We start from the raw sequence: 27,912 nt of genomic DNA on the forward strand, positions 1-27,912 counted from the left end.
GGGGGTTAGGGGGTGGAACCTAGCCAAGAATCAAGGACCAGAGGCAGGCAAGTGCCCTGGGGCCAGGTGGACAGGAGCCAGAAGCCCCTTACCCAGGTCCAGGGGCTGGCTGGCTTCTTGGTCCACTGCTCAGACACTGATTCAGTTATCCATCCAACCAGCATTCATTGAGGAACACCTTGTGCCTTCCTTCAGAGAGAACCTGAATGAATGCTTTCCCATCCACAGATGAAGACGCCAGTTCTGGTGTCACATTAAACGGCCAAGGCCCTCTGCCTTTGGGTGTGCTGGAGTTCAGCACTCTGTGCAGTATATGAGACCCCCTTTTGGGGTTCCCTCCAGCCCCAGGATTTATCGACTACTAACACAGGGATGCCCTCTTGTTCCTTGTCACCTCAGTTTTCAAGCCAATTTTCTGTGACTTTGAACACAACTTACTGCTTAGAAAAAAAAAAAACAAAAACCGAAAACAGTGAATTGCATCAAATCACCTCGCTTTGTCCCGCATTCCAGCAGCCCTTCTAAATCTGCCTACCTAATTAGCTTCTTCTCCTAACCCAAAATATGATTAAATCTGTATTAAAAATATCTGTGCAGAGTAGGATCAGACACACCTGAGCATTTTCTAAATTTAGCAAAGGACAATGGGCCCTGGGTTACTTTAATTGGGTGCAGGATTGCTGCAGGAATACATTTTAATTTGGATTTCCAGAGCGTTTCTCTGTCTCCTGCCTTTAAATTGCATAGCAAAGGAAGGGGGAGCATGATGGGGCCCGTTCATAACTGCCATCCCTCCCAACTTATCTTGGAGCTGAATGAACAATGTGCGTCTGCTGGGGGAGGGGAAAGGCAGCCAAAGGGTGTTCCTGTCCACTCAGCTCCGCAGCTCCAGGAGCACTGCTTTGACAGGTAGAAAGCCACAAGCAGGATGGGAGAGGCAGTTGTGGGATCCCTGCAGCGTCCTCTTCACACACTTTTTTCTGGGAGGCCCCAGTAGTTCCCTCCACTTTCTGGTACTGTGGGAGAAGGTGCTCACTCAGAGGTGAGAAGCAACTGGGTAGTTGGGACAAGAACTTAAAAAAGGAACAGTTTCGATCAGGAGGTGCATCTCCAGGTTTTCCGTCAGTTCCTTTGCTGAAAGATGAAACAGTGCCACTCGATAGTGCCACTGATGATAATGATGTCCCCCCAGGAGATGCCAAGGCAGGCTTCTTACAGAAGGCCTGAATGACTTCCCTGATTGTACCTACCACCCTCCATGGCTGGGGAAGCGGGAGGCTGGGAGTCCCAGCATCTGGAAACCACTTGGGTAAAGTCAGCCAGTGGTGCTCAATAGAGAATAGTTTACTGAGCAGTGGGGGTTGTGGGGGGCAGAATGCAGCAGAGAACTGAGGAGGTGACCTGGTGCCCAGGTACCAGAGGTGGGACAAGGCAGGCAAGGTCTGGGGGTGGGCTGGTTGGTGTGAGAATACCTGATTTCTCCTTAGGGTTCTCAGTTCCCTCTTGGAATTATTACACCAGGTGCTTGCAACTGATTTCCAATTTGCGAAGCAAAACAAATTTGCATTAATCAGAAAAATCCCCAGGAAAAACTGTTCAGGTTTTAATGCAGCTGCCAGAGCCATTTGGATTCCAAGTTTGCAGGAGGCTCTATCAACCTTGATGCCATCGCAGGCTTGTTATCTCATCTGTGAAACAGTCATGTCTGCGGAGCAGATATTTCCTCCCTGATCCCAGGCTGTGTGGCCTTTTCATCCCGAACACTGGAAGGCAGGGGCAGGAGGTGGGATTCTGTCACATCCCACAGTGACACTGCTCCCAGGAAGTGCTGTGTAGGGAGTGGCGTGAGATCTATGTGGCAAGGTCCTGGGACCAGGACCCTGAGGTCTCCTGTGAGCTAGACTGCCTCCCTTTCTGAAAACTCAGGAGTTGCCTTCACAGCAGCTTCTTCATTCCTGGCTGCCCCTGCCACTGTTCACTCAGTTTTGGGGCTCCCTGCTCGTGTGTTGTGCCCAGAGAGTGAAAGTTCATCTTAACCTCAACATATGCAAATGCAGTCGGGGGTGAATTTGTCTCCACACCAATTGCGTGATGCCGTCTGAAGCCACTTAGGAGTGGGCTCCACAGCCAGGCCCCACCCCTGGTCTTTGCTTGAGCTTCATTCCTGCTGCTTTCCACTGAGGTGGAACAGCAGGCATGGGCCATGATCTGCGTTTTTTGTGGGAAGGTAAGAAGGGACTTGGAGATCTTTAAAAGCAGGTATCCCATCAGCTGAGACTCTGAGAGGCTGAGCTTCCCGGGGAGTAGGTGAGCCTCACTCCAGGGCCCGTTCACTTTCTAGTGCACCATGACCTCTATGCCACTCATTCATTTAACAAGTATTTGTCGAGCTCCTATGCGACAGACACTGTTCTAATCATTTGGTGATACAGCAGTGAGCAAAGAAGAATAAAATTCCTACCCTCATGGAACTTATATTCTAATGGGAGTTAATAACCTAGAGATACGTTAGCTAAAAAAAAAAATTAAAAAGTCAGTGGTAGTAAGTGCGCTATGGAGAAAACTAGAGCAGGGCTAGAGCATGGAGAGTGGCAGGGGCCTGGTAGGTCCAGGCAGTGGGTAGGGGAGGCCCTGGGAGAGGTGAGCAGTGACCTCAAAGAGCTGAGGGAGTGAGCCACTCCTGTGTCTGGGAAGAGGAACGTTCCAGACATGGGGAGCAGACAGGCCGGCAGGAGCAGGCCTGGGATGCCTGAGGAGTGCTGTGGAGAGGGAAGAGGAGTGAGCCCTGGCTTGGCCTCACCCTCCTGCTGTCATGTTTACAACACCACTTTTCTGATGAGTGCTTGTCCCCTAGGGCAGGGCTGTTCTTTGCATCTCTGGTGCCTAGCACAGTGCCCAGCATGGAGTGAGGACTCAGTGAATGCTTGTTGGATGAATGGAAAAGGAAGGAGGAAAGAGGGAGGAAGAGAAGGCAAAGAGAAGAAAGAGAGAAATGCATATAAGCATTGTCACTCACATTTCATCCTGGAAAGTCCACCCCAGGGTTCTCTCCCTCTGCACACGTGGGAAGTAGTGACTTGCCCTTTCACCTGTAATGCGGTCAGCTACACAGGAGGACATGGGCTGTCAATCACATTCTCCATCCTGTTCTCTAACTCAGTGGCTTATAGCCAAAAAGAGGGAGGCATGCCCATTCAGGAAGGGGTCTCCAAAAGTGGATGAGAAAATGATGTGCCCTCCTCCACCTATGGGTGTGAACACTGAGGCCTAGATACCAGGCCTTGGAGTGAGCACAGAGTCTGCAGGCTTCTGTGGTAAGGGGGAGCCCTGCTCCTCACAGCCTCCTCAGCCTGTGGGCACCCCATAGCCCCCACTGGGGGGCAGCCCCATCTCGTCGGTCCTAAATCTGTTGGCTCTAAATCTGTGCTCTGACATTCCCAGCTGTGTGACTCAGGGCCCATATTTAATGTCTCTGGGCCTCAGAGTCCTTAGCTAGCAAATGGGGAGATAATGGTGGTTCCTACCTCACAGAAGTATTGTGAGGATTCACTGGAAAAATAGACATAAAGCACTTAGCAGCATAATCAGCCCCTAGTAAGTACTCAGTTAATGCTAGCAGTTGCCTTTTGAGGGAAGATAAATGAAGGAGTGAAAGGAGATGCATGTTTAGAAAAAAAAGAAAAAAGGACAGAAGGGGAAGAGACCAGGCATCTTCCAAAGGGAGCACTTCCTAAAGCAGGTCAGCTTTCAAGAATTAGAGCAAACTGCTGTTCTTGACCAGGCTGACGATCTAGCAGTGAGGTGCGCGCAGCTGCCTGCGTCAGCCCCGAGCAATGAACAAGAATTCAGAGATGCTGCCTCTGTCCCCAGTACAGCTGCCTCCTAAAGTGCTGAAGGGGAAGCCAGGCATTGAGAGAAGCAGGGCTTTATCCCGGTCTGTCCTCACCTGGCCCTGCAGGCCTGGGCAAGCCACTTCCCCACTCTAGCCTCACTGTTCTACCGTGAGAACAAGGGGAATGGACTGGATGGCCTCCAAGCCCCTCCCTGCCACCACCAGGGCTCACCTTGCACCCTTCTACGGGACAGGCACCTGTGAGGTGATGGAGGTCAGGCTCAGGACTCAGACATACCTGGATTTGAACCCCAGGCCTGTCAGTTCCCATCTGGGTGACCTTGGATGCATTACTTAACCACTGTGCCTCACCTCATCTTTAATAAGAGGTTGACTATGGAGTTCAAATGATATCATGTATAGAAATGCTGAAGTGTCCAGTACATAATCGCTCAATGAATTGCAGCTATTACTACTGCTGCTGCTACTCCGACAGTTGTTCTTATGTACCATCACAGTGCAGTGTGGCCTACCCTAATGTCCCCCAACTCAGTTTAAGGAGATCTTATGCCATGGGAACTAATGTCCCCCAACTCAGTTGAAGGAGCTCTTATGCCACGGGAACCACAAACTGTGGAGTGAATCACACACAAACCATTTAGTATTGAAGTTAAGTAAAATTCACTGCAAAGTTACCCTGATAACATCCTTAATGGTATGCATAATTGTTTCTGAACTGCACAATAATTAGGAATAAATGGTAAGCTAGGCATATAAATGGAAATGATTAGTATGTATATAATTGGGCAAATAAGACATTTTTGTGATCAGTGGGGAGGGGGAGGATACTAAGGCTGGGAAAGAGGATGGGGTCGGGGGAAGGATGCCTAGCCCCTGTGCACTGTCCCTGGAAGCCCATCCTTTAATCTCATGTTGGGGGGTTGGTCTTTTTTCCGAGTTACATCAGAGCCAGACCCATTAACCACCACACCCCAGCTTTCAATAGGAGGGCCTGATAAACCACATGGGCAGGCACTCTTCTCTTGTCACAAACACTGGACTTGTGACAAGAGAAGACAGTACATAACTAACTGCCCATGAGAGCTTCAGTGTGCTGAGTACATTATTCCATCTTTACCTCCTTGAAGGCAGGTGTTCTTGTTCCATTTTACAGATGAAGAAACCGAGCCCCAGAGAGATTAAGTGACCTTCCCAAAATCACACAGTTAGAACCCAGGTCTCCTTGTGTCTGACTCCAGAACCTGCTCTGTTAACCACTAAAACTGCTATTTTAAAAGGACACTGTGATGCTTCCAAAGTTAAATGAGGAATTCAAGTGAGAATGATGCAGTAGGTAAGAACTTGGGCTCTAAAATCATATTCGTAGGGTTCAAATCCTAGCCCAGCCACTTGCTAGCTTGGGTGACCTTGAGCAAGTCCCATAACCCCTTAGTGCTCATATGTACAGCAGAAACAGTCTTGTGAAAATGAAATGAGTTAACCCATGTACAGCAAATGCTCTTGTTCAATACATCTCATAGTACCTGGCACAACATGGACACACATTCTGGGGTTGCTGAATGCCAGGGCAGCCTGCGCCAGCAACAAGGGCCATGGGCAGCCTAGGTGTGGGGAGTGAGGCCAGCCAGCTTCTTCTTTGTCCTCCCTGGTACCCTGGCAGTCAGCTGACCACAGAGGTCAAAGGGGCATTTGAGGTGAGGTCTGAAGCATCACCCAAACTTTTAGTGCTAGTCCCTGGATAGGTAGGGTTGCCCACAATGTGGAGATGAGAGCAGCAAAGGCCTTCATTTGAAGACTCCTGGGCTGGCTCCACAGATCCCTGTCTCAGAAGTGTTCACTTACAGAGTGGATACACATGCAGGGTCTGGCTTCCCTCCCAGGTAGGAGACAGCAGTCAGAAAGGAGGATGCTCTTGTCCCTCTCAGGGTCATAGCCAGAAGCAATATGTTTTCCTCTCCAGGGAAATTAGAGTCAGATGCAAGGCAGCCAGTGTCTGGAGGGAAGACAAGCCAGTCTGTTATGTCTTAAGTGTCCTGAAATAGCCCCGAGCTACGGCAGCCCTGACCTCTGCTCCTCCTAAACTAAGACCATCCAAGGGCACCCTTGCCCTGGCCCTTCAGGCTGACAAAGTCCTGGTAGGGAGGCATTTTCTAACTATGAGGGACCTTTGGCCATTGTGCTGGGATGGCTCTGCCCTGCTGTTCCATTGGACAACCCCTGAGCCCAAGCTTGCAGCCTGTGACTTGGTCTCCTACACATGTTAACAAATAAAAACTTCACTGACTAAGGTGTGAGCTAGAAATGCTTTTGGATGACCTGTGCAGGCCTGATGAAACTCCATCTCTGCTTCTCTCAACAGTGTTCTATAGGGCGTAATGTTCTCCAGAATCTCCTGTGGTCCCTGAGCATCATATTTATTGCTCGGGGACCACTTTATAGCTGTATTACAGCATTTAGTGCACATTATCATAATTATTTGTTCGTGTGTCCATAATTTCCCCTTCCAGGCTAGAAACTCTTCAGAGGGAGGCTGCTCATGTTGTTCACCTTTGCTTCTGAGGTCTCACACTCAGTGCCTGGCACGCAGGTGCTTGGTGAATGTGGAGTGGATATGAATGAATAGTTGGAGGGCAGTAGAGTGCAATGCACAACTCTCTGTGGCCTGTGCTGCCATGAGCCATCTGCTTGTGACTGCGAGTCCTAGTTAGGGTTGTGCTGGTGGTCCTGGCCTGTGGGCACATTGGAGGAACAACTCCTGAATTCCTGCATGATTGAAGTCCTAAGCCATGTCATTTGTCCAGTGGTCAGACACTCCCATGCCCTCTGCCCAGCCCCCTCTGCATGGTGGTGCTTGAAGCAGCATTTCTGCCCACCCCACTGCCTTCAGGAGGAGGAGTAAGGTAAGGAGGAGTCATTTACCTACCAGTGTGGTGGCCCTAAGTCAACTGACCATTAGCACCCTGTGCATGAAGCCCCTGCGCTGCACCTCTGCTGAGGAGCTTAGAGCTTCAGATGAGGTAGCAGGGCCCTGTTGGTTTTTTCATTGAGACAGAAATATGTGCAGCTTCCTTAGCTGGCAGTACAGAAATAAATTTCCAAGATGTTGACCCAGGTGTTATAACACCGGAGATTAAAATCCTGGAGACAAAAGTGAAAAGGTCACACACACTCCCTCTCACCAGCCCAGCTGCCCAGGTTGGATGCTTCTATAAACTTTCAGGTTAGGCACAACTACCTGTCAGGGTCCTGAGCCTGGAAGCTTCAGTGGGATAGATGCCCTGAGCTTGTTGGAGAACCAGAGGAAGTCACTTTGGGAAGATGGGGCACAGGAAGAAGGGTATAGGGCAATCTTGGGGCACATCTCAGCTTTTCAGCCTCAGCCCTCCATTGAGGAATCAGATAGTAATGACTGTGCTGGCAAGGGAAGCAGGCAGGAAACCACCTCTGGTCGTGTCTGATGCTGTGCTAGGCCATCAGGTACCTAGGATGCAACCCATATCTATTCTGATGAGCCGTGTCCTCTCCACTGTCCCACACTCGTTCTCAAGACTAGGTCTGGGCAGAAGTCCAGAGGGTCTGGGAGAATGTGCCTCAAGCTGTAAGGGGCCTTAGAGGCCATATATTCCAACCCCTTCATTTTGCTGGTTGGGAAACTGAGATTGAGAGGTCAGGCAATTTGCACATGGTCACACAGCTAATGAGGACAGGGTAGAACCAGGCCTCCTCACTGGTGTTCCAGTAGTCATTCAAAGCCTGCAGGGATGATCAGATCTGAATGTGTGTGCCTGGTTTATCCCCAGACATTAGCCTTAAGGCAGGGCCATTATCAAAACAGAAGAGACAGTCAATATTTATTGAATACTATACATTGCCATCTCATTGAATTCTTACAACTACCATATAAAACAGAGACTTATTCTCCTACAGATGAGGCAACTCTAGCTCAGAAAGGTCAAGTAACTTGCCTGAAATCACACAGCTGCTAACTGCTAGATGCAGAACTCAAATCCAAATCTCACTGCATAGCCAAGGTGTATCTAGCAAGGTTCCACCATGCTTCCTATATGCCGGGTACTGTTCAGAGCCCTTACATGTATTAACTGAATTAATCTTCCTAACAACCTATGATATAAATGCTGTTAATATTATCCCCACTTAAAAGAGAGGAAACAGGCACAGAGAGGATAAGCAAACTTTCCTGAAGTCACACAGCTAGTAAGGAGCAAGATTTGAACCTAGACTTTCTGACTCAGAAGAGCTCACTCTTAAATGCTGTACTGTACTCCGTAAACATTTGTTGAATGAATGAATAAAAGTACAGGAATAACTGCTGGTGGATCTTCCACAGTGCTCTTAGCACCTGGTGGTCTGGTGTGTGGGAAGAACCCCTCCTGTCCTGACCGCAGCTGTATCACCCTTCCTCAAACACAAATTGAAAACCACTTAGCTGTGCTGGAATGGGCTAAAATCTCAGTTTTACCTTGAGTCCAAGGCAGAGCCTCAAGGCAGTTCCTCTTAATGTCTCCCTTCCTTTTCTCCTGCCAATGCCGCCCTGCTCATGAATTAAAGATGCTGCCTGTGGCCATGGGTTCATAATGGCATCGCCTCTCTTGTGTTCGTCTTGGACAAATTAGGGCTGCCTGGAAGCATTCTTAGGCTTCAAGGCAACAAATAGTTGGAGACAGAAATGTCTGCAGAGTGAGTTTTTTAGCTGCCTTGAGAAGAGAACACCGTGGCTGTTGCAGTAGCTTTAAAATTTTTTAAATCATTGCTTACCCATAAGCATTTTCTTGTTATCCCTACCACTGGGATACCTAATATTTAGGCATCCACATTATCTCCCCAGGAGCTCAGACCCCTGGTTTATCCTGTTGATCTTCCTAACAGTTTTAGAAAAGGCAAGGCCAGGGTACCCCTTTCAGCTTTTTTTTCATGCAATGAAAAAAATTAACCATGAAAATACGTAGTGATTCCTCCTAACAGAGGCCTGGGAGAAATCAGGTGGTTGGTGACACTGCAAAGATAAAACATTACTTGGAACAGTTGGCAGACTTGTACTGCATCCCCAGTCCTCCCTTGTGCCTGGCATCCAGTTGAGTTCAGCCTGTGGGAGACCTAAAGGTGGGAAGAGAGAGGCATGAGGTATTTTCTCCCCACTTCCTCATGATTGGCGCTGCTGCTGGGCAGCCCCTCATCCCTACTCCCTCCCCTGCCCTTTCAGGCCTGGGGTAGACACAGGTTCCTGCCATTGCTAGTCCCTGGGTTCCTCAGCATCTCTTGCTGGTCCCCATAATCCTGCCTCTATCTCTGTAAATGGTCCTTCCAAAAGACTCTTGTATTCTCTGAGATGGGGTCTGTTAACCACCTGTCCCTGACCCAAGCTCCATTGAAGAATAAGCTGCTTGAGGGAGCTGCTCTGGTTTCATGGAAGAGATTGGAGGGCCCTTATGCTGTACGGCTGTAAAAGCAAATTCCAGCTACACATTTTTCAGCTGTAGCCTTGCACAAGTTACTCAACTCCTCGGAGCTGCTTTCCTCAGTTGGTTTACAGAGTTAAGAAGACAATAAGAATCTCTACATCATAGGGCACTATAGAGATTGAATGAGAAATAAATGAGACAACTTGTGAGGCTCACTTAGCAGAGTGGCTGGCTAAGTGTAGGAGTTCAACCATGTTAGTTTTCCTTACTCTTTCCAGCCACAGACCTGTCTTCTTCCTCCTGGAATTCCCACTGCTGGGTATGCTGCCCGCCACAAAGCCTGGCACATTGCACACAACCATACACAGGGTTTAGAGAATGAAGAAACGCGGATAAAGAGGATACTTTGCAAAGACTCCCTGCTGGGGCCAGGGGACGGATTGAGTCAAAGTAAGAGGTACCGTGGACAGTGGCCTATCCCCAGAAGAGGAGTCCTGGAGTGAGAAGGTCAAGGCAGCCCCGTCTTGGTTACACAAAGGAAGAGGTTGGTTGCTTGGGAGTGTTGGGGCACACACAGAGCTACCGGTGGCTTGACTGGCAGTGGACCTTCAGCGTGAGTGGGGAGCCGCAGAGCATGTGGAGTGGATGAGGAGGGAAGTAGGAGGAGCCTGGAGTGGCTTCAGCCCAACAGAGTGCACCAGCCCTGAGCTGGACCCCCACAGGGGCTGCAGCTGCCCCTTCGCTCACATTTGGCCTGGGGTTTTCAGCAACAAGAGGCTGTTTCAGAAACGGGAGGGAAGAGGAGGAAGCACCCAGCACTGGGAGGCTTGAGTGCTGCCAAGCAAGCTGGTACTGGAATTATTTGCAGTCCATATGCCAATTTGCTTTGTCATTGCCTGGCTATTTTTAGAAGCCACTGGCGTATCTAGGAAACCAGAATCTGTTGACTGTGTTTCTTCAGTGCGGGGAGTGTGATTATTTCCCAGAGATGCTGAAGGAATGTGTGAGGTCGGGCTGTAGGAAGACGACCTCTCCTCCCCCAGGTCAGGACTCACGTGCAGATGGCGCCCACGCAGCTGCATGCCCTGCCCTCCCCAAGGGTTCGCTTCTGCCCAGTTGATTGTGAGTGCAGGGTCTGCATGACCTTCCCCAGATGGAACATTGGCAGGAACTGGAGGCCTCCATTTTGTCTACCAGCTGGAGGGGCCAGGTGGGGTTCTCTCCCACTCCCTTACGTTCCCTAGGGCATCAGGTGGTCATTGGTCCAGTGGCCTGGGGGCAAAGCTGTCCTTCATTCCCTGTTCCTAAGGAGGAGTAAGAAGTAGAGATGAGAGGGAGATGTTATAGCAGCAACCTGAGCTCCTAATGAGAACCTTGAAACATTCCCCATCTCCCTCCATCCAGGCTGGCCCCTTCAAGGGCAGTGTCATTCATTCAGATGCTGCTTAGAGCCTGGAGAAATGCGTGGCACCTGTTTCAAATCGGTTTGAATCCTAACAGTCCCAAGATGCCATCTCAGGAGGGACTGGGTTCCAGCTTTAGGTGAGGTTATCCTGTGGTAAGAGTGTTGCTGAGGGGACTCCAGCACGGGTTTGACTGAAAGAACTTTGTTGTGAGATTTTTGTATTTGTTCATGTGTAAATTTGCCCAGCCTGCTTCGGGGACATCATTCAATCTGAATTAGGGACCACTTTGGTAAGGGACAAATTGAGGTACTTAGAATAAAATCCCAGGGCCTTCCAGGCCTTATCCGATGAGACCCTGCCTCCTCTCCTAACCCATCTCATACCATGCCCCCTTGCCCTCAGGGCTTTATCTCCTCTGGCCTTCTTTACAGTCCTTGAATTTGCCTCAGGACTGTGGCACCAGCTGTTTCTTCTGCTTCCTCCACATCATCATAGGGCTTGCTCTTATCATTCAGGTCCCAGGCAAAGGTCACACCCTTGGAGAGGCCTTCCCTGAACCCCATACCTAGAGTTGCCACCCACCTCAGCTGTGTGCCCACCATCAGCCTCCATTTGGTCCCATTACCCTCTCTTACTTCATTCATAGCACCTATCGTTACCTATATTTATCTTGTTCATTTACTTGTACACTTGTTTACTGTCTGTCTCCCCAATCTAGAATGCCAGTATATTGAGGGCAAGGATTCTCCCTTGTTTACTGCTCCATTCCCTGCATCTAGAACAGTGCTTGGCACATAGTAGGTACTCAGGACATTTTTGCTGAATGAATTAATGAATGAAGGCACCCAGGGGGTGAAATGATGCCCTGAGCTCAGGCTCTGGGGCTAGCACAGCTCAGCACCAGGTCCTCTCATGTGATTTTGTCATCTTTCTTCTGCCATCACTTGGACAGCTCCCCTCTTCACCCTTCCTCAGCTGCCTCCCCTCTACAGGGGCTTCTAAACACAGTCATTTAAGATGTAAAAATCATTTTAACATTCATTAGGTGGCAAAATCTTGAGGGTATAACCCATGCACAGAAAAATAATCTCATGACTCAAAAGCCTGCTTCATCATCCCTAGTTGTACTTCCTGGTTCATCATTCCCTGCCTCCAGCCTGGAAAAGTACTTCCTATACTTCCTTTGGGCAGCAAAGGAAATTAAGCTGTTTTTGTTTTTTATTTGGGCTCCATTCAGCCCCTCAGTTTCATATTAAAACTGCTTTCTATCACCACTCTTTTCTGGTCTTACTAGCAACTCCCCTCTCCCCTTCCCCAAATCCTCTGTGCCCCCAAAGCACCATGGACTTACCACCATCCCAGCACTCACTATAGCTATGGAGGGTCTCTATGTGCCTGTTGCTCCCCACAAGGCTATGAGCTGGTTAGTGGTGGGACTGTGTCTTTTCATCTCTGTCTCTCTAGCACGTAGCACGGTACTGAAAAGTCCTTAAGAGATGCTAGAGAAGCCTGCTTCTCTCCCCAAGCCCTATGCCTATCAATTCATTTACTACATGCTTTGTAAACTCTATTTTTCAAGTTTCCAGGTCTCTTCCGAGCTCTGCTCCTACACTCACCCAAAAGACAGTTTGCTCAGGTCTTCCTTTTTAGATCTCATTGTCTTTTCACACAACTGCTAGCATTGACGTCAGTGTTTGTACATTGTTTTACAGTTTACAAAGTGGTTTTCTTGCGCACACTTATTTCATTAAATCTAAGCCACTTGCATCTTCCCTGGGCTCCAGTCAGATTAGAGTTTCTAAGTAAACATTTACTGAGCACTTATTATGTGCCACAATTGGATTTGGGTATTTTCAGTTTTAGTCTTCTAGGAGCCTCATTGTGTGAACCTCGGCCAAATATGCAGGGTAGGACAACCTCACAAAAGCAAAGAGGCAAATCCCCAGGATCCTGGATTCCCAGTGCCTCATAGACTACCATTGTTTATCAAGATGCACTTGTGTTCTGGACCATCCTTCTCATAAATGTGCCTATTCAATTCCGTCTGCAGAAGCAGGGAAGCACCCTGTTTTGAGACCTGTCCTGTGGAAAGGAAGAATGGTGTAGTGGAAGGTGCAGTGGTCTGGGATGGAGACCTCAGGACTAGTCCTGGTATTGCACGGGTCTATGGCTCTTTACCTCAGTTCCCCCATCCTTAGGATGAAGATAATTCTACCTGCCCCGTCCCTTCCCATGGTCATTAAAGGATTATATGAGATTTGGAGTCCTAATGGCCTTTGATAGAGAAGTACCAATGTAAGGGCTCATTTTTCCCCCTGTCTTCCAATGGCCCTCCCCCATTCCCACATGGGCATGAGCATCTGGTGCTTCGGAGGCAAGTAGGCATTTTTCTCACAACCACCTGCATCAATGGATAGATCCCCATTATATGATCTCAGTTCCGTTCTGTAATCATTTGAATTAACAATAATAGTGAGCATTTACTGAGGACTTTTGAGGTGCCAGGGACTATTCTAAGCACTCCACATACTTGCAGTTCAGTCCTTGTAATTCAGTCATTATGCCTTCCCTAGGAAGTGGGGTACTTTTACACGGATGAGCATGGAGCCTGCAGTTTTACTTATTTCCAGTTTGTATCCTTTTTAATTTTTTTATTGCCTTATTGTACCAGCTAGGATTTTCAATACAATGCTGAATGAAATGGTAAATAGAAATGATCAAAGCAGGCATTCTTGCCTTGTTATCAGTCCAAGGGAGAAAATAAATATCGAGTCTTCACTGTTAAGTCTGATGTTAGCTGTAGGATTTTTTTCAGTCATAAATAGGTATCATATTTTGTTAAAAGCTTTTTATACATCTTTTGAGGTGATCATATGGGCTTTCTTTTTTAGTCTATTGTATGATCAATTACACTGAAGAATTTATGTAGAATTAGTATTATTTCTTCCCTAAATGTTTAGTAGAATTTATCAGTGAAGCCATCTGTACCTGAAATTTTATTTGTGGAAAGATTTAACTAGAAATACAATTTATTTAATAGATATAGGGCTATTCCAGTTATCTATTTCTTCTTGAGTGAGTGTTGGTAGTTTGGTAGCTGGTGTCTTTCAAATAATTTCTCCAATTTGTCTAAATTTTCACACTTACTGGCATGAAGTTGTTTATAATATTCTCTTATTATCTTTTTGATGTGTGTGAAAGCTGTAGTGATGTTCAGTCTTTCATGTCTTATATTGGTGATCTTGTCTTTTCTCTTGATTAGTCTGGCATTTTTAAAATTTTATTCATCTTTTTTAGAAAAGAGCTTTTGGTTTTATTGGATTTCTCTTTGCTTTTCTGTTCATTGACTTCTGCTCATTATTCTTTCCCTTCTGCATACTTTAGATTTAGTTTTCTTCTTTTCCTAGTTTCTTAAGGTAGAAGTAGAAGCTTAGATCATTGATTTGAGACTTGTTTATTTTCCAGTATAAACATTTAATGCTATAAATTTATTTCTAAGCACTTTTAGCTACTATATACCATTGACTTTGGTATATTGTCATTTTTTTCAGTTCAAAATATTTTCTAATTTCCCTTGTGATTTTTAAATTTGACTCATGGGTTTTTAAGAAGTGCCTTATTTAATCTTCTAATATTTGAGGATTTTCCAGATATCTTTTTATTTTTTATCTCTAGTTTAATTCTAGTATGGTCAAATTAAAGGCTATATGATTTCATTTTATCACAATATATTAAGACTTTATAGTCTAGAATACGGTCTTATCTTAGCCAGTGATTTATATGCACCTGAAGACAATGTGGATTGTGCTGTTGTTGGTTAGAGTGTTCTAGTAATGTCAGTTAGATCGAGGAGGTTGATGCGATTGTTCAAGTCTTTTACACCCCTCCTGATTTTTAGTCTACTTTTTCTATCAATTACAGAGACAAGAATGCTTAAATTTTCAACTGTAGGTGTGGTTTTGTCTATTTCTCCTTTCTTTATATCAACTTTTGCTTCATGTATTTTGAGGTCTATCAACAAATACATATACATTTAGGGTTTTGTTTTTTTTTTAATTTATCCCTTTATCATTATAAAATCCCTGTTAGCCCTGGTAATATTCCTTGTTCTAAAGGCTACTTTGTCTGATATAGTCACTCCAGTTTTTTTTTGTTTTTTTTTTTGAGGCAGAGTCTCACTTTGTCGCCCAGGCTGGAGTGCAGTGGCGTGATCTCAGCTCACTGCAAGCTCCGCCTCCTGGGTTCACGCCCTTCTCCTGCCTCAGCCTCCCGAGTAGCTGGGACTACAGGCGCCCACAACCACGCCCAGGTAATTTTTTGTATTTCTTAGTAGAGATGGGGTTTCACCATGTTAGCCAGGATGGTCTCGATCTCCTGACCTCGTGATCCGCCCACCTCGGCCTCCCAAAGTGCTGGGATTACAGGCATGAGCCACTGCGCCCGGCCTCCAGTTTTGTTTTGATCAGTCTTTTCTTGGTATATCTTTTTTTGTTCTTTTCCTTTTAACATACTTGTGTCTTCATATTTAAAGTGTGTTTCTTGCCGATAGCACATAGTTAGGTCTTGCTTTTTAAAAAAAAAATCCAATGTGATTATCTCTGCTTTTTAATTGAAGTTTTTAGATTAGGTATACTTAATGTAATTATTGATATGATTGAGTTTAAGTCTACTATCTTGCTGTATTTTCAGATTGTCTCATATGTAATTTGTTTATGTTTTCCTCTCTGCCTTACTTTGTATTAACTGAATATTTTTATGATCTCACTTTATCTCCACTGCTGGCTTATTATCCATATATATTTTTTTTTAGTGGTTGCTCTATGATTTAAAATATACATTTTAGCATATCAAAATCTGCCTTCTAATAATATACCACTTCATGTATACTATAAAAAACTTATATATTCAATTTTGTACCTCTTGTCCTTTGTGATATAATTGTCATATATTTTACCTCTATATTTTATAAATCCAACAATACAGTGAAAATTTTTGTTCTAAACAGTTAACACTTTTAAAGAGACTTCAAAAATGAGTACAAAATTTATTTCAATTTACCCACATATCTACTATTCCCAGTGTTTTTTATTCCTTTGTGTAGATCCAGATTTATATCTAGTATCATTTTCCTTTTTCCTGGAGAACTTCCTTTAAAATTTCTTACAGGCAAATCTGCTAGTGATGACTTATCTCAGCTTTGATCTGAAAAAGTATTTATTCTGCTTTCATCTCTGATTGATATTTTTGCTTGATGTAGAATTCTGGGTTGGTAGGTTTTTTTCCTTTTCAGTACTTAAGGCCATTGTTGTCTTCTGGTTTGCATAATTTATGACAAGAGTCTGCCACTTTGTCTTTCCTCTGTGTGTAATGTCCTTTTTCCACTGGCTGCTTTTAAGATTTTATCACTTGTTTTCAGCAATTTGGTTATAATGTGCCTTGGTATGGTTTGTGTTTACTGGGAATTCAATGCATTTCTTGGATCAGTGAGTTTATAGGTTGCACCAAATTCTGAAGGCTTTTGACCATCTCTTTAAAATATTTCTTCTGTGTTTCTCTTCTTTTTGGGGACCCCAGTTACATATATGTTAGATGACTTGTTACTTTCCTACAGGTCACCAATGCTATGGGTTTTTTTTTTTTTTCAATCTTTTTTCCCTCTTTGCTTTATTTTGAATATTTTCTATTTCTGTTCTTCAAATTCACTGATCCTTTTGATGTATCTGTTAATCTCATTTATTATATTTTTATTTCAGTTATTGTATTTTGTCTTTTATTTAAGTTTTATTGGGGTCACTTTTCTATCTTCCTTTTTTAATCCTTACCATGTTCATGTTTTCCTGTAAATTCATGAGCATATAGTATATTGGCTATAGTAGTTTTACCATTCTTGTATGCTAATTCCATTATCTCTGGCATTTCTGAGTCATTTTCTAATGATTGATTTTCTCCTGCTTATTAGTTATCTTTTTTCTTTTTTGCGTACCTTGTGGGGTTTGTTTTTGTTTCTTGTTTTTTGTTTTGAGACAGGGTCTTGCTCTGTTGCCCAGGGTAGAGTGCAGTGGCACTATCATGGTTTGCTGCAGCCTTGACCTCCCAGGCTTAAACAGTCCTCTCACTTCAGCCTCCTGAGTAGCTCGGATCAGAGGTGCACACTACTACACCCAGCTTATTTTAGAGATGAGATCCCCCTGTGTTGCCCAGGTTGGTCTCCAACTCCTGGGCTCAAGTGATCCTCCCATTTCAGCCAAAGTGCTGGGATTACAAGCATGAGTCAATACACACAGCCCTATTTTATTAGATGCCAGACATAGTTAATTTTACTACCTTAGCCACTGATTTCTTTTCTTTTTGTATTCCTTTAAAGAGTGTTGGACTTTGTTCTGGTATACAGTTAAGTTAATTGGAATCAGTTTGATTATTTTAGGGCTTGCTTTAAGATCTCTTAGGGTAAGTCTGGCACTGCCTTTTGTTTAGGGCTAATTTAGCCTCACTGTGAATGTGATGCCTTTCTGAGGACCCTACCTGTTGCTTTGTATACAATCATGCATCACTAAACAATGGGGATACAGTCTGAGAAATGGATTGTTGGGCAATTTAGTTGGACAGACATGATAGAGTGTACTTACACTAACCTAGATGGTATAACCTACTACATACCTAGGCTATATGGTATAGCCTATTGCCTCTAGGCTACAAACCTGTACAGCATATTACTGTATAGAATACTGTAGGCAATTGTAACACAATGGTAATTGTTTGTGTATCTAAACATAGAAAAGGTACAGTAAAAATACAGTATAAAAATAAAAAATGGTATACCAGTATTAGGGCACTTATCAGGTATGATGCTTGCAGAACTGGAAGTTGCTCTGGGTGAGGCTGTGTGAGGGGTGAGTGAATATGAAGGCCTGAGACATTACTGTACACTAGTATGGACTTTATAAACATTGTACACTTAGGCTATACTACAAAATTGTTTCTTCTTCAATAATAAATTAAACTTAGCTGACTGTAACTTTTTTACTTTAGAAACTTTTAAATTTTTGTAACTTTTTGACTCTTCCAGTAATAGCTTAAAACACAAATACGTTGTACAGTTATAAAAAATATTTATTTACATCCTTACTCTATATAAGTTTTTCTATTTTAAAAAAGGGGGTTTTGGGGTTTTTTTACTTTTTAAACTTTTTTAAAAACTAAGACACAAACACACACATTAGCCTAGGCCTGCATCAGGTTAGGATTACCAATATTACTGTTTTCCACCTCTACATCTTGTCCCACTGGAAGGTCATCTGGGGCAATAACATGCATGGAGCCATCCTCCTCCATGACAACAATGCCTTCTTCATGAATACCTTCTGAAGGACCTCCTTGAGGCTGTTTTACAGTTAACTTTCTTTTTTTTCTACATAGGAGGACACTGTAAAATAACAGTAACTGGTAAATACATAAACCAGTAACATGGTCACTTATTATCATTATCAAGTATTATGTGCTGTACATAATTATATGTGCTATGCTTTCATAGGACTGGCAGCACAGTGGGTTTGTTTATACCAGCATCACCACAAACATGTGAGTAATGCATTGCACTACAGTGTTAAGATGACTATGATGTCACTATGTCACTAGGTGATAGGAATTTTTCATCTCTTTTATAATCTTATGAGACCACCATCATATACGCCATCTGGCATTGGCCAAAACATTGCTATGCAGCACACAACTGTATCATGAAACCTGTTCATTCTCACCTGGGAACATGAACTCTTCCCAGTTCTGGAAATCATTTGGCTTAGTGCTTTGCAATGGTTCTTTCTCCAGCCTTATGGAGTTTCATTCCTTGTATGTGAAAATCAGTATTTTGGCAAAGCTCTTTAAGTGGATCCCCTTTCAGATAGCCAAAGCTGTTTCTGGCATTGTGCCTGCACACTCTAGCTGCCTCAGTCGTCTTGAACTCCAAGAATTCTGGGCTCTGTTTGGGCTCCCCTTCCCTGTGCTGCAGCCTGGAAATCCGATGCAGGCAGTAGGGTAGAGAAATTGTAGGGGTCTCTCATTTGATTCACCTCTCTCAAGGATCATAGTCCTGTATCGCCTTTTGTCCAATGTTTGAAAATATTTGTTTCATATATTTTGTAAGACTTTCTAGTTGTTTAAGACAGAAAGGTAAATCCAGTTCTTTTTATCATGGTTGAAAGCAGAGGTGGCAATATGTACTTGCATTATCCTTATTTTAGAGGAAACTGGGGCACAGAGAGATTAAGCAGTGTGCCCAATATGACATTATTCTTGAGTGGTGTAGTCCAAATTTGAGCCCTGGTCAACAGTCTTCACTAAGTCTGTGTTGTTCACTGCTATATAACTATATACAGCAGCTGGTACATGGATTTGGTACTCAGTAAATGTTGTTGAATGAATGAATGACCAATTTGAAGGTACTCAGCTTTTGTTATACTACACCCTTGTTGTGTTTAGGTTTATATAAGTGCACCTGAATGGTCCATTCTGATTAGCAAGTCCTAGGGTCTCCAGGCCCCAACAAATACTTTTTTACCTACTCCTCCGTGTACCTTGCAGACACCCCTGTGTGTAAGCAGCAGCTGCTGCCTTCTAATACCAAATCTGCTGTCTGGCTCCCACACTGAAACATATCATTTTAATCATGTACTTTCAAGCCAGGAAGTAAATTTGCATTACAAAAGTCAAATTCCTTTCCCTGGTGGTAGCCATGCAAAAGACTTGGCCACTTTTTCACTCTTGTCCAGGGAAGAAATTCTAGAAGTAGGAACCCATCTTAGTTAGAGTCAGGGCCACATAAAAAGAGCAAAAAGGTCATCTGGCATAGACCACCTCCCTGCTTCCTAATGTACATTCTTTGGGATGCTGATGGCAAGGGAGCCAGAATTATCTCTCAGCGGTCCCCTCATCCAGAACCATAGGTCTATTCACGATGATGCCAGAGCAATTGATTAAAAATTGTATGCCCATTTCCACATCTGCATAATTTTGCATATTTATTTAATGGACAAATAAACTCATTTGGATTCTCTCATTCCCTTTCTTTCTGTTCTGCTTTTGATGTATCATATAGGTCTGGCTCGGCCTGGGTAAATGACCAGTTCTGGTCTTCGTTCTACAGGAGAAATGGGTTCTTGTTAGGAGACCTCTAGAAGCTATCCTGGTCCAATCTCCCAGAATTCACTCCTTTGCACCACAACCCAGGCAGTGTGGCCTGGGCAATGTCCTGGTTAGCTGAGGTCTGTGCCTGGCTAGGGTGTGTGGAGAAAGTGAAGGGGGTGGAGGTTGGTGTTGCTTCTCGGGAAGATTTCAGGTGGACAGGTTGTTGGCCGCCCTGCAGATGAGTATCTCCCCAGGGACTAAGCTGCTGTCACTGTGGGTAATTGGATTCCTGCTCCCCAGCAGAACAGGCACCAGTAAACTTTAGGATTAATTACTCCAGATGACCTCAGCTGCCCACTCTGGCTGGTTGTCCTCCCCACTCTTGATCAGAAAGCCCCAGGGGCTCAATGTCAGGCACTGGATATTGGGACAGGAGTGTGAACTGGAGACTTCTTGTTATGAGCCTTGAAAGACTGTTCACGTACATTTGCAAAGGCACTTGAGAATGATGTTGTGCTTCACCTTTAAGGAAAGGCCATTCTGTGCCCTCGGGTGGGGTTATGGAGCTCTTCTGTGGATGGCAGTGCGAAGTCAACAGCCATTCTAAAGAGAATGCCAAGCTGTCAACCTTCTCTCCACTGGGTCCTCTGAGGGGGAGGCAATGGCTTGCTCCCACCCAGCGCGAGAAAGAGAAAGAGAGAGAGAGAGTTTGGGAGTTTCTTATGGCAAAAGGGTATAGCTGTGGCTCCCAGGCCACTGAAAATTTATTCCTGCTGCATTTGCTCGCCAAAACGTGAAACCTAAGGTAGGGAGATAGGGAGACACTGCAGTGGCATCATCCTTGGTGGCACTGAGTGTGTGTGATCAGTTGGAATAGTAATGGCTAATGTCTCTGAAGTTCTTACCATGAGGTGGGCACGTGGGCCTGCATTAGCTCATTCAGTCCTCACAATGGCCCTACAAGGGATGTGGTATTATAATCCCCATCTCATAAAGGTGAAAATAGGGCTGAGAGATGTTAATCGGAGAGAGACCACACAGCTGTTAACTGGCAGATCTTCAAAGCATAATGTGTTTGTTACCAGGTTTCACTGCTTCTTGTCCTTGGAGGTCTTGACAACAGGACTTTTCCTTTTCTGTTTCTGGAATGGGGGGAAGGAAGAAGCAATGACCATGGTGACACTAGGTTCTATAATCTTTGGCCCTTCTCGGCACCGAAAAGAACTAACTCCCATATATCCTTCATATGTATCACGTAACAATTACCACCTTGAAGGGCCTTTTGCTTTCTGTGTTACCGTTTGCTGTTTGGTTCTCCCATCTCATGCTGATCAATAACCTGTCACTCAGCAAAGAGACATTCACATGGACAAAATGTCCCTCTGACTCTCGATCCCTTGGCCGAGATTAGGCAGGGTACTATCATTGTGCCCCCTCAATAGGGTCCTCACACACTCATCTTTATTCCGCTCAGCTCCGGCAGTTGGCAGAGAGCAGTGTGTCATGATGAGACGTTCCTGGAAAGCCTGATTGGCCACTCATTTGTTTCCACTGCCACCTCCCCACCCCCCAGATGGCAATGGATATTGCCATGACAACATAATGGGATGCAATCACACCTATTGTGGGGCAGGAATGTTGACTGCATGAAAGAGTGTGTGTGGGGCCAGGGAGAAGATGAGAGAAACATAGACCTTCTTATGCCCAGGAAGAAAGGAAGTTAATTCAGAATTGAGGAGCCTGCCTTCTGAATTTTAAGTTCCCACCTGATGCCTATAGAAACTGTTTATTACTTGCCAGCTCACATTATTCTCCTACTGTCACAGTCTTTAAAAAAAAAAAAAAAAAGGCATGAGACCAGAGTTTTGGACTCATTTTGAAACAGAACTTAGCCACCGAGATAGGAAGTTCCTTGCTGCTTTAGTTTTATTTATTCCTTTCTTGTCTGCCCCCCTCCTTCTCCCTTTCACACACATCTCCCCAATAGCAAGACCTCCACAAAGTTGGGGAAGGGAATGGGTGACCTTTCTATGATAGGAGAAGAGTTCTGATTTCTTCATTTTTGAGACAAAAAAAGTGTTGAATTAAGTCAAGGAAATACTCAAGAGAAGCGAATTCATCATCAAATTGGAACATCACTGGAACACGGGAGAGAAGTTGGGTGGAGGGAGGGGGTCTGGGCAGGAGGTGGGAAAGAGCATCTCTGAGCAGGGGTGACAGACTGGGGACTCCAGTCCAAAGACCTAACTCTGAATTTTAGTCCTGCTACAACCCTTAGTGTTGTTACGAATAAGAATTCTAAAGTCAGAGCCCTAGGCTTTGTTCCTGGCCCTGCCACCTACTAGCTTACAAGTGTAAACTTGGGCAAGTTACCTAACATTTATTTGCCTCAGTCTGGGCTGGAGGAGGACTAAATGAGTTTGTTCAGAACATTCCAAAAGGGTTTGCTGTTATTTTTACTGTGCAACTGAAGCAAGTTATTTTGCCTCTCTGAGCTTTGATTTACTCACTAGTAAATGGGAATTATATTTGCCTCACAAGCAAGCATTTGTGAGGATTAAATAAGCTAATGTATGGAAAAGTGCCCAGCTGCTTTCCAGACATATGATAGGTGCTAAATAAATGTCAGTCAAATCTTGATCTATCCAAGGGGAGAAAGGAGGAGAGTGACTCTTAAAACCCTCAGAGTGTTTTCAGGGAAACCAAGGGAAAAGGAACAATCCAAGTAAAGCTATTATGTCGGCATTGGGAGCTGCAGGCTCCTCTGCAGTGGGGAATAGTCCTTGGTCCCTAGGAGGTACTCTACAAATATTAATTGAGTAAATGAATGAATGAATTTCAAGTAGAAAGACAATGAACTACTAAGACAGGCAGTGTGTTCTGGAGATACTGCAGAGAGGCAGAATCCAGTGAGTATTAGAATGGTTAAAAAGGTGGTAGAAGAGCTGGCATTTGAGCTTGTCTTCATCAGGGCTCTGCTTCCTAGCACAGAGTCTCCAGACAGCTTTCCTTTCCAGTCCACTGGCCTGTTCTAAGCCCTATTAGGTGCTATGCTCACAGCATGTGTGCACATAGGAGGAATACAAAGGACAAATATTAATCAGCTATTTATTGCTATATAACAAAATTCCCCCAAAACTTAGCTACCTAAAAATGACAAACATTCATCATCTTACAGTTTCTGTGGGTTAAGAATCCAGACATGGCTTAGTTGGGTGCCTCTGGCTTAAGAACCCTCACGTGATTGTAGTCAGGATGTCAGCCAGAGCTGCAGTCACTTAAAGGCTTGACTCACATGGTTGTGGGTTGGTCTCCATTCCTCACCATGTGGCCTACCTCTTGTCATGACAGCTGACAACTGATACAAGGGCAGTTGATCTGAGAGACAGAGGCCACCAAGATGAACGCCATGTCATTTCTGCCATAATAGGTAGAAGCAAGTCAACAAGTCCAGCCCACACACAAGGGCAACACACAAGATGTGAATACCAATAGGATATGGTCTGAGAGTCTTCCCCTTTGTTATTTTGTACACACATAAAGAAAACATTGCCTTTTAACTCTTCTGCATCTGAAGACAACATCTGGGACTCCCTGAGCACACCCCAGCAACAAGTCTGTTCTCTCATGGAGATCAGTTCATCAATCTCTATTGCACACTTGTGCCCCATGAAGTGTGGCAGGTGCTGCGACAGCTGGCTGAACATGAGGGAACAGGAGCCCAGGATTGGGGGACAGTAGGGGGGAAATGAGGACAGAGATGTCATCCCACTGAGCAAATTCTGGACCAATCCTGAAGGACAGGAAATATTAGCCAGAAGAGGGGAGTGGGTGTTTTAATCTGCAGGGACAGTGAACGCAAGACTTTAGAGGGAAGAAAGGTGTGGTGTGTGGGGATGAGAAAGGCTTCGGAGATGTTGGAGTATGGAAGTCAGGAGAGCATGGGAAGCTTGGGAAGCAGTGGGCAGCTGTTTCCCTAGTTTTCTTTGGATCCATCTTGATGGCTGTGGTCAGACTGGATTAAGGAGTGGACGCTTTGTGCACAGAGAGATCTGGAATAAGGAAAGAATGAATGATCAGCACAACCTGATCCCCCAACCCCAAAAGTTGGGATCGAGGGGATATCTCTGAGCCCAGGGTAGAGAGAAAAAGCAAGGTGAAAGAAGCAGTGTCCTGAGAGAGAACCAGGTCTAGCCTAGGGCAAAATTTAAAAATCAAGTTGCTTATTTGGCTTGATAAGACAGGAAAAGAGTTATATTTTATTTTATTTAGAAAAATAAATAGTGATTCTAGGTGTCACATATCACAAGTAAATGACAACTGCCAAATAATTGATGCTGACACGAAATGGCAGGAGGTCAGAAAGGATGGAAGCTCCTCTTCTGGAATGGTCTGGACAGTGGGGAACTTTACATGGACAGTGGGTCCTTACAACATGGGCTGGATGTTGCCAGGTAAGACGCTGTGCTGTTTCCCAGGCAGAGGAGGTGGTGCAGATGTTCGGGCGTGTTCATAGTCGCAAATGCTGACCCCAGAGACTGAGGGTCTCTGCACACCACATGCACTTTAAAGCATCAGGCTCTATGTGTCTATCTCTACCTTCTTTCACAGCCTGATAGCTCTTTCTCCAAACTAATGAGTCTAGGAAAGGAAAATTAGTATACTCTTCCCACCCTACACCACCCTTGAGAATGGGACTCCAGTGGCTACTCTGGGGCTCACAGCCCCCAGGACACAGAGCTTAGAAGTAGAGAGAGCTTTGAAATGAAAGTCAAAACATTGGGTTCTCCTAGTTCTCCACCCAGGTAGTTACGAGACTGCTGACAGCTCATCCAACTCACTCCCTCTCACAGAGCTGCAGGGTCCTCATCTGTAAAATACAGGGGCCGATGCTGCAGGCACATGGTCCAGTGTTCCAGCTGCACATTAGAATCTCCCATGGAGCTTTCTAAGGTCAGGCGTGCCCAGGCCCCAGCATGAAGGATTCTACTTGAAAGGGCCTGGGTGGGGCCCAGGCATTACTGTTCCTTTAAACTGCCCAGGTGATTCTGATGCCCTGCTGGGGCTGAGACTCACTGGACCATGTGCTCACCAAGGCTCCTGAAGGAAGCATTGATGGTTTTATACGCGGCTCCCAGAAGGGCTGCACGCCATAGTCACCTGAAGACTGATCAACACCAGCCTCCACCTCTGGAAGCAGAATCTCCAGGTCAGAGCGAGACCCACAAATCTGCATTTAAGATTGTCCCCCAGGGAGTTCTGTTGCTGCAGACGCATGGTCCAGTGTTTGGTAAACACCAGATGTCCTTACCCGGTACCAGAGCTGGAAAACTTGAGTGCATCCACTTTGCCCCTTACCAGGGATCCTTGTGAAAGCACCAAGCCTCTCTACTCTCATATTCAGTTAGAATTCTAGCAGTTCCTCACAGGGCTGTGGTGATCAGCTGAGTGCTGGTACAGCAATATTGTTTTTATTATTTCCCTGCTGCCTGGGTGTTCTGGGTGCGTGTCTCCCATCAGTGTCTCCTGCTCTGTTGCCTCCTTGGGTACAGCACACAGTGCTGTGTGGTCACAGATGCTTAATCAAAGGGTGTGCATGGAGATAATGAAGACCTGGGCCTGCTCTGGAGTGTGCCTCAGAAATCCACTCAAAGAACAAGACCACGCAGTTTCTAAATCAGTCATTTGGGCTGGTTTAGCATGAAAGGCTCTGATGAGCCGGGACTGATTCATCCATTCTCAGTGTTCTGGGGAGGTACGGGGAAGAGCTCTCTGAGAATGCCATGGACTTCCGGCGTGAATAACACAGCCTGTCTCCCCCTCCGTCACTGACAGGGCTGCTCCCTCTGCAGGTGGCCTGGAGTGGCCAAGGCAGAGGGACGTGATCCCTGCTTGGCCAGCTGGGAGCCCCCGAGGGTGGTGGCCCAAGTGCATCCTGAGTCTACCTCCACAGAGTCAAGCCCCTGTCCCCTCCCCGCTCCACTGTGTGAGGTCGCCATGGTGACTTCCTGTCCCCAGTATGTCAGGGCTCTATCAGAGCCAATCGGCAGCAGGTGCAGATAAGGGTCTCTAAGCAGGGGCGGCTGTCACGCAGCTTGCCGTCGCCACCAAGCGTAGCATCGATTCTCGCCTGTGCCCGTGCCCACAGAGGATGAGGGAGGCTGGGGGAGGAGGGAGCCCTTTCTATATTTAGCTCCTGCACTGGGTACATCCCAGTGGACAGCTTTGAAAGAGGCTGACTTCCAGCTCAGCATGGGAAGGCTTAACATTCCTCAATTAGGCACACTCACGTGGGACTGTGTTTTGCCCATAGAGAGGGTTAAAAGAACACAGGCAAAAAGTAAAGCAAGAGGGAAGAGAACAGCAAAGCTAAGCTGATTTATAGCAGCTAGGAAAGCTGCCCCTAAAGGGTTCCTCCAGCCACCCACCAACCCCCAACCCCACCCATAGGCCTTGGGGACAGTGGAGGGAGGTTGGCCCAGTGGGTGCTGGGAAGGGTGACAGGAGCATCAAAATAGGGAGTCCTCTGGGTTGTTTAGCAGTCAGCTTAGTCCCTTAGACCAGAGGCAGAGCCCAGGGCAACTGAGCCTTTGCCCCGGGTCCTAGAGTAATGTCCCTTTGGCGGGACTCCACCATCTGGGAGGGGTGCAGTGGGAACTCTCAGGTTGCTGGAAATTGAGGTTAATGGACAAAAAAAAAAAAAAAAAAAAAAACCAACCTCCAAAGAGACATGAAAGGGATTCAGCACACCAGGGGATCCAGAAGGCCAACAAATTGTTTATTTGCCTGAATTCACCAGGTAATTGCTTGTCCTTCTGCTCACTTCTGCTACCCAAGCTGTGGCCCATCCAGTGGCCTGGACTGAGCTCCCTCAGTCTGGACATTGTAAGATAAGAGAGACCAGGAAAAAGGATCAAGGTTCTGGCCTCCCAAGGCTCCTAAGCTCCCAGAACACAGGCATGAAAGAGAGACCTAAGGACAGACATGGAGAGACTCATGCAAATCAGCATCCTATGAACTGGCTGAGGGGCAGGGAGGAGCAGCCCATGGGTCTGGGGGACTGTGACTGAAGGCAGATGACCACCTGACTCTGGCCTCAGGCCCCCTCCCAGCCAGTCAGTGTGGGGAGTATGCAGCCAGCCTGGCATTCTTTCAGAGATGTCACCAATGCCAGGTGAGGGCTTCAGTGCAAGATAATTCTCATTGTTCAAATTCTGCTCAAATATGGCAGTAGATGCAAGTCACCCTGCTGCTTAATGAGCAGATTCAGAGATCAGAAATCAATGGCTTCTCCCCTGAAAGCTTCACTCTGCAGCATCACTCTGAGCCTGAGCAGAGAAGAGGCTTTCGGAGGCTTGGCCACAGTTGGCCCAGGACATACTGAGTGGGTGCTGTCTCCAGGTGGCTAGGCTGGATGCTAGCAGGGACATTTGGAAAATCTTCCCTCCCCCACTACATCCGTGTTGAATGTCACATGACCTTCCTCCGCCTCCCACCTGCTCAGCCTTTCCTGCTCTAACTTTAGCCTGGAGATAGTAAGTAGGCACCAAGGAAGGCTGGAGAAAGCAGCGAGGTACTGAAGCTGGTACTCTCCTTCTGCTCCCTCTGGTCTGATGGTCACCAGACTCTCAGGGAACAGTGAGCCAGGCTAAGTATATGTCCCAGACTGGAGTCAGAGAGAAAGAGTTCCACCTCTTTCTCTGGACAGCCCGGTTCTGCCCCAAAGCATATTGGATGAAAGAATCCCTTCTGGCCTTCAGAATCTGTTTTTGAGCTCCTACAGCCTATATGTATGTGTGTAAACACTTACACATGTATGTTGACTGTATATCCACATGTCTGTATATATGTAAATACGGATCTTTAAAAATATATATTGAGCACCTACTATGAGCAAAGCACTCTGCTACTCTCACAAGTGTTCAGAATGGGCAGGGGGATATATGAAGGTACTAATCATATTATTTACTGAGTACCTAGTATATTCCAGGCACAGTATTAGGTACTTGACACCCAGTGCATCACATTTATGCCTCACAACAACCTCAAGGTAGATATTGCTATCCCTATTTTGCAGATGAGAAAACAAAGGATCAGAAAGGTTAAATTT

The 27,912-nt window shown here is 45.7% G+C and overlaps 1 protein-coding gene across 2 annotated transcripts in view; it reads left to right on the plus strand.

The window, feature by feature from the left end:
* KCND3 (potassium voltage-gated channel subfamily D member 3) overlaps window positions 1-27,912 on the plus strand; it is a 217,939-nt gene that overhangs the window by 58,027 nt on the left and 132,000 nt on the right. The gene's annotated exons all lie outside the window — the stretch shown is intronic.

Source organism: Pan paniscus, chromosome 1 (genome assembly GCF_029289425.2).
Source record: "Pan paniscus chromosome 1, NHGRI_mPanPan1-v2.0_pri, whole genome shotgun sequence".
Lineage (NCBI taxonomy): Eukaryota > Metazoa > Chordata > Mammalia > Primates > Hominidae > Pan > Pan paniscus.